Source organism: Pteropus medius, unplaced genomic scaffold (genome assembly GCF_902729225.1).
Source record: "Pteropus medius unplaced genomic scaffold, Ma_sr-lr_union100, whole genome shotgun sequence".
Taxonomy (NCBI): Eukaryota; Metazoa; Chordata; class Mammalia; order Chiroptera; family Pteropodidae; genus Pteropus; species Pteropus medius.
In genome coordinates, this window is record NW_024349797.1 from 12,425,894 (window position 1) to 12,433,500 (window position 7,607).

Below are 7,607 nucleotides of genomic sequence, written 5' to 3' on the forward strand. Positions count from 1 at the left end.
CTCACAGGAGCCCTGAGCTGCTTCCTCGCAGCTAGTACTCAGGTACCCAGGAGCTTTCTCGGGGTCACCTAGGCATCATTCTGGGGACCCCAGCTGCTGCATGTGTAGGAAGTGTCTTGTTAACCTGTCCCAGATTCCATGGCTAACTTTCTACACCAAATCCCAGCTTCTAGCATTCACAGAACACCGGGTGTGAGAGAGGTTGAATTTGGCACACGACCCAGGCCCACTGGGTACCCCGGGGGCTGAGTCCTTTACCCTCTTTGTCCTTCAGCTCATAAAGGGACAACAAAGAGAACCAGAAATGACATTTGAGCTTAAGCTTTTCCCAGGGACATAATCACTGTCAAAAGATATATTTGGAAAACTGATTTGACTTTTTCCCTTTTCATTTTTCACCTGAATATCTCTGTGGAGGAAGAGAAGTCCACAACACAAAAGCTGCATTTACAGAGCATTAACTTGGAGGCCAGATTGAAAGAGATGGAGAATTTTACAGTTAAGTATCAAGCCACCATGACATGAGAAGTGCCTCTGCCGTGGTTTTCAGTATGAATCACTCGAGTCCACTTTCCTAAAACTATGTCTTTCTGGATGACGTCTTTTTGTAGATTATTTGGGAGGTAATCCCAGTGAACAGTGAAGAGAGAGAATGAGAAAGTGAAGCAGAAGAAGGAAGGTGGGAAGGGGGCCAATAACAGGGTGTGAGTCAAGATGAGTCAGCAGGCTGAGTCACCACAATGGGGAGCTAGAGCTCAATCCTACTAGGGAATATGGGGGGCTGGTACAGAGCATGCACCCCAGAGATATCCAGATGAAGAGCTAAGAAGTGGAAAATAAAGACAGCCTGCCCATCATTACTCAGAGCCGCTTCTGAGGCAATGAGGCACCGCCCTTGCAGCGGGCCCCGCCCACTGGCTGAGCAGTCTCCAGGGGCCGGGTGGAAGCTCGGGTGAATGCGTGTGGCCATCAGTACCTGCGCCACGATGCAGTGAGTGCTGAGGGATTGAGTAGGGCCCCAAGAGAGATGGATCAATAGATATGCATTTGTTTGATTCTTTCTTTGCACAAAAGTTAACCAGCAATATACATTGTTCTGCAACTTGCTTCTTTTACTTTACAATAAATCTTGGAAATTGTTTCAAATTCAGCATAGGCAGACTTTCATTCTTTTCAACTGCTATATAGTATTCCACTGTGTGAGTGAGTAAACCATAATTTATTCAGCCAGTTACACATGGTTGGCCATTTAGTTTGTTTTTAGTCTTTCACTATTAGGATTCTTTGTTCCTATGTATAAGTAAACCCAGAGAAGAAATTGCTGTGTGAATGGCTACTTCTAAGGACATGAAGAGGATGCAGACACTTGGTCCTACCGGCGATGCAAAGAGGGTCCATTTCCTGCTCCTTTACCATGCCTGTGGGCTCTCGAACTTGAGCTGCATGTCTTCTGTTCTTTTGACCTTAGCAAGTCAGTGAAGAATGTAGGACGGTATGCATTAGACCACTAAGCAGTTGTGATGCTAAGCCGAGTGTCAAACCAGACTGAAGACAGAAACCATGTATAGGGAGATTCTGTGAGGGAGAGTGAAGATAAGGGAAAGAGAATCACAGTCACAAACATTTACAAACACACACAGTCACACACACTCACACATACACATATACACCCCACGCACACACACCTGCACACTTAAAACACACACACACACACACGCACACAAACCTGCCCTGCATGTGAGGTAGCAACCTGGACAAAAACCTTCTCACACATTTTAGACACTGTGACTTTAATGGCCCTGGCATTGATAGCTACACATGGCATTATCCTTTTCCGTTGGATACCAGTTTTAATCAGCCTCATAGAAAGAGGTGTCCAGCACTGGCCTGTTACCAAGTCACATCCACAGGACAAAATGTCTCTTGTGCCTTTTTATAGAACATTCTCTTTCATGGGTGGTTTATCTATTATAAACACACACACACACACACACACACACACACACACACACACACAATGGGCGGTTTTTGAAAAAGAAAAGGAATTTTCTATCTCATAGCACAGGTAAACTGCCTCGCCTATTCACCATGACTTATTAGAAATAAATGCCAGCTGTAATTTTGGAAGTACTAAGAACAGCTGTAATAGCGCACCCACTGGTAATCCGTCCTGCTCAACGCTGGCTGACAAGGATGAATTTTCTATTCTTATGAATCACCTTAATGCACTCGTAGAGGAGATTTGCAGCAGCGTTAGTACATTTGTAAGGCTGGCCTGCTGTAAAGCTTGCATTCTGGCTGTGAAATATTTATCATTTCTCTTCCTGTTTGTTCTGAAAACATTAAGTAGCAAACTTGGAGGTGAGTTCAGCGTCCTTCTCTCTCCTGGATGCAGAAGACTCTGCCCGTGCACCACTGCTAACAGCAACCAATACACAACAAAACGAAGACTCGTGCATCCTCTTTGTAGCCGCCACAGAATTCCTCTGAGGAAGGGAAAGGTCTGTGCATGTGAATATACTGTGCTTAGTGAGACCTTGAAGTTCGGGGTCTGGGCAGAACTTCTCTTCTGAGACAAGGGAGGGGGGTTGTTGTGGATCCAGAGGGTGGAATATATGGAGATGTCACCAGAGACATGGGGAAAGCCTGAGATACCCTCCCAGGCCCACTCTGAAATCCCAGAGGGCTTGTGTCATTCATTTATATCACAAATATCTTTTGAGTGCCTACTATATGTTTCAGGCACCAACATAATAGTGGCAATGGTGTCTGGGTCAAGTTTCAGACCTTCTCTGGGGATTGGGATGACACAGATGTTAACATCTTGGACTCAACACTTGCTGGTTTCGTGACAGTGGCAGGTGACATCACATTTATAAGCTTCTATCTTTTGATCACTGTGACATTAATAAAACGTCCCCTCACAGGGCTGTTCAGGGGTTAGTTGTGCCTATGAGCAGAGAGAAGCTGTTGGAGAGTTCTGATTAGGTCAGCATTCATCATAGTTAGATAACCAGGTAGCATCATCAAGAATGGATCAGCCACAGAGAGCTATCCGCATCGAGCATAGTCTAGTTCTTCTCAAGCCTAGAGAAATACCTGAAAATGGCCTATGTATTGATAAGTAAAATATTAGAAGCAGGCAAACCTGTAGTCAAATATTGCCTCTAGTGCTGTGTGTCCTTGGGCAATTACTCAACTTCTCTGAGCTTCAGCATCATCAGATCCTCACCTGTAAAACAGGGACAATTACAGTACATATTGCATGGGTTTGTGGTGAAGATTAAATTAGATGAGGAATTTTACACATGCACACACAACCAGTGCTTGCCACATAACAAAAACTCAGTAAATGTTAGCCACCATTATGAATGTGTCATACAAAAAGCCTTTCCTCCCAGCCATTCATTGCACTCTAAGAAATGCAACCAGTGCACACACGAAGGTACAAATACATTTGCTTTTTTTATTGGGAAGCCGAGAGGAGAAAGAGCATCGCGCTAAGTCAGAGGAAGTGGTTTACAAGACCCGATTCTGGTGCCGACTAGTTCTGTCACATTGGCCATCATGGCTGTTGTTTTGCGAATGACTTTCCTTACTGACCTACAGTTGCAAGGTTCTGTAAGGTGAAGGTGTTTGTAAAAGACACAGTGTGATTGAAATATAAGACAGTATGATTGTTTGGACAAGGCAGATGGATAGTGGACTTGTCAGGCAGACCTAGGTTTACTTTCCTGCTTTGCCACTCATGAGCTATGTGGCTCTGGGCTAGTCACATAACCCCTCTGTCGAACCTCTATCTCTATAAAACATAGATAATAATAGCTGCCTTGTTGATCTCACAAGGATGCTACATCTCAAACCTGAAAAACGAATCCCAAAGAACTCTGTCATGTAAAAGGCCACATGGCTGTTAGTTAGGATTGTGATTCATCACAATTAGTATTTCTTTGGGCATCTATTCAGCCCACAACAAAAGGAAGAGCTGAGAGCTGAAGCCAAGGCAGCAGAAAAAGTGAGGAAAATATCAAGACAGCAGAGGTGATTTTTCAACCTGAGATCTGACAGGGCCCAGGCCAGCAGGATTTGGGACAGGAGGGTCTGCCTCTCTGTGGTGGGAAAGTGACCCCCAAGCTGACACTGTTGTTGGGGACTCTGGGAGAGCACAGAGTAGGGATCCTAAGTGCTGCTCCCCCACGGCCTCTTTCAAAGGCTGACATGTTAGCGCCCCACCTGCTTAGTGCAGAGGGGAGTCAGGCTCTCGAGGGCTGCTGCACAGGGCTGACGTGCGCTCACTCCCGGATAAAAGTCCAGGACTATTTCATTAAAGCCCCCGGGCACCTTTCCATCCCGCGTTAACTCATTATCTTCCATGAATAGTGCTGCCCTTAAGTCATGCTTCCGATGCTAATGCACAAACATCAATTACGCTGCATTCCCAACGTTTCTGTGAAGACTTTCAGCAACACCCCTAGTGAGAATGTAGAGGAGTAGAAAGGGGAAATCTCTGCAATTGACTGACTTCTAGAGTTTGGGCTCTGAAGTGAGCATTTAATTCACGTTAATTGCTGTGCATTCTTCACGCTTCTGATGTATGATCCCCTTGAAAAGAAATAAAGGAATGTCAGAAAGGGACGTTCTCTTTTCAAGCGCCTTTCATCCTTTTTCTTTCTTGTAATGTTTATAGAACTAGAAGGTGGTGGGAAGGCAAAGATCCATCCCGTGGTGCAGACTCCACCACCCATTTGTCACAGCAGGCTGCGAAGAACCTCGAAGGAGTCCCACTTTTACAACGATTTTCAGTGTCAAAGAGAAAGCAAAGGGCCTGAAAGCCAACTATCACTATCTAAAAATGATGGTTATTACTCACCTCTGTTTGCTGTAGCTGTTATCTTTTTCATCCCCCCAAAATACCCTGTTGAGTAAGTATTTAGTGTCTTCCTACTGGGGTCCCCCCTCCTTCTGTCCATTCTCCCTGCCAGCTGGGGGAGGGGCATCCGCCCCTTCCCTGTATGTCACAAATCCTGTATTAAAAGAGGAAATAAAGTGTTACCCCACTTGCAACCCTCAAATCGCAGAGAGGCTGCAGCTTCAGCTCAGCCCTAACAAAGGTGATTGGCCCTGGCACAAGGCCGTGGCTCCTGGACAACCCTGTCTGCACGTGCCCAAGTGTCCAAGTTCCTTTTCCGTCCCCTCCACAGCCACAGCCTTCCTTTCCCACATCACCCTCGGGGGAGCGGAGCAAACCCTTCTTCAAAACAATACTGGTCCCACAGATGTTGTCCCAATTCAGAATTTGCACTACAGCTTATCAGGGAAAGGGTTTTAGTTCTAGGACTTAGGGAGCTTGTGTGAGATGATTAATCCCTTCAAATCCAATACTCACTGAAGAGCAAGAATCAGCGCTGTGGAGACTGAATCGCCGCCCCGTCTTTTCCCCAAACCCCCTAGAGATCTGATCTGAGAAGCTCTACCTTTCTCTGCCACAGTCCATGGGCCCAGAAGCAAAGGCAGAGGCTGCAACCCCAAGTCAATGGGCTACACAGACGGTAACAGGTCACTTCATCTAGTGCGGCTGCCTCAATTTGTGCCTCACAATTGAGGAAATGTGTCACCTCAGCCTTTCTCCACAGATGCCATTATCCTAAATACCTAGGAAGATGCTTAAATAAAAGGAGAGACTTTGCCTGCCATCTGGACACAAGATCGGGTAAGGAGCACCTTAAAACACACCTGCACCGCTTTGCCAGGTCTCTGGAACAACTTATAAACTGTTGCTCCTGCAAAGAAAGCCAAATCCACGTTTGTCACATAAATCCCACAGCATTTAAACAGAATCTCAGTGGCAGTTTACAATTTTAATGAATTTGCACTTGTTTTCAACATCAAATACCTCTCTTTTTTTGTATTTCCTAATTATAAAAAATGATACATACTTGTAGAAACCAATTTAAACAGTACAGCTGTGAATAATGCAGAAAGAACATTCTCCAAAATCCTCCACCTCCACAGACAACTTTAGAGCACATATTTTGGTATATATCCTTCCGGAATTTTCTCTATGCATATACATAGTTTTTAAATAAAATAAGAAGATTGCATATTGTAGCTTTTTAAAATGAGATATAATTGACGTAACATTACACTTTTCTTCGATTGTAGTGAACACTTTGAAACAATCTAAATGTCCATCGGTAAGAAAATAGTAAATTAAATTATAGGACATTTGTACAATGGAATACTTTGCAGCTACTAAGAGGAAGAGATAGATCCATATCCACTGACAATGAAAGATGTCTACGGCATATTGTTAAGCGAGAAAAGTTGTAGAACAACAAACAGCATTCCAAAGCTTAAACATTTGTCTGATTATTTTACCTCATTTTTCATTACTTATATTTGAATGAATATGCAACTGCCAGATCAGAATGTAGGAGGGCCAGGGTGCCCGTTCTCTGGGAAGTATCTCTGCCATTCAGGGGGCCACTTCTTGCAGGCCAGCTCTGGCCCACCCGCACTCTCCAGTGAAACTCTTGGCTACTATGAGGTTGGCGCCGTGGACCAGCTCCAGCGCCCACGTGAGCTCCGCCTACAAACCAGCTCAGGCTTGGACCCTCTGGCAAATTTTTTCCACCATCACAGTCACTGACAGACATGCAAATTCTATCCTACGTGGTGGAAGTTCAATTGACTTTACTTACTCCCTCAGTGAAAAAAAAAGTTTGGGCTCCATTTGCATTTTTGTGTCAATATTCTTTACTCTATACATATTTGTGCTGTAGGACTTCATTTTTGAACCAGTTATAACACCTGCCTGGTTTTCTAAGTTAAATAAACTCTCTAGCTCATATTTATTTTTATATCTGTATGGCAGTCACAAGTTTTTTAGTTTTCTGAAAGTCCTTTTTAACAATGGCAAGAAAGTATGACCAGTTATTAATTTCTTATTTCTGCTATAACAAATTAGCACAAACTTAGTGACTTACAAAAGCAGACATCCAAAATGAGTCTCGTCAGCTGAAATCAAGATGTCTGCAGGACTGGTTCTTTCTGGAGGCTCCAGGAAAGGATCTGGTCCTTGTCTGGTCCAGCTCCCGAAGGCTGCTGGCATCCCTTGGCTTATGGTAGCATCATTATAATCTTTGCTTCCATCATCACATTGCTCTCACCTCTCTGAATCCTTCAGCAACCTCCTTAAAATGACTATTGTGATTATTATAAACTCACGCGACTGATTCTGCATAATCTCCCCATCTCAAGTCCTTAATCACAAAGGCCCTTTTGCCACATCAACTAACATACACATAATGGGGGGACTATTATTCAGCCTCTCATGTCAAGGAAAAGCAGAAAAAGCAGAAACTAGGGGGAGGGGAGGAAATATAATGAGTTAAAATCATGCTAAGGCTCTTCTTCAAAGGTTTTAAAAGAGCTGTGAATAAAAGAATTATCAAATTATAATACAGACCTCTGGATGTGAAATACGACGTGGCAGTTATAACAAAGGAATTAGGTCATCAAGTATTGATATTACATTACATGACAAGGAAAGATTTTCATGATACAGTAAATGGAATTTATTTGCATATATTAAGAAAGAATACTGT

The 7,607-nt window shown here is 43.8% G+C and overlaps 1 long non-coding RNA gene across 1 annotated transcript in view; it reads right to left on the minus strand.

Annotated features, from left to right (window-relative positions):
* Positions 1–3,486: 3,486 nt before the first annotated feature.
* LOC120619585 (uncharacterized) overlaps positions 3,487–7,607 on the minus strand; it is a 23,091-nt gene continuing 18,970 nt past the window's right edge. The window contains exons 2-4 of the long non-coding RNA XR_005657566.1: positions 5,734–5,780; positions 4,871–5,024; positions 3,487–4,602 (exon numbers count right to left, since the gene is read on the minus strand). This is a non-coding gene — a long non-coding RNA (uncharacterized LOC120619585). The remainder of the gene's footprint in view (positions 4,603–4,870; positions 5,025–5,733; positions 5,781–7,607) is intronic.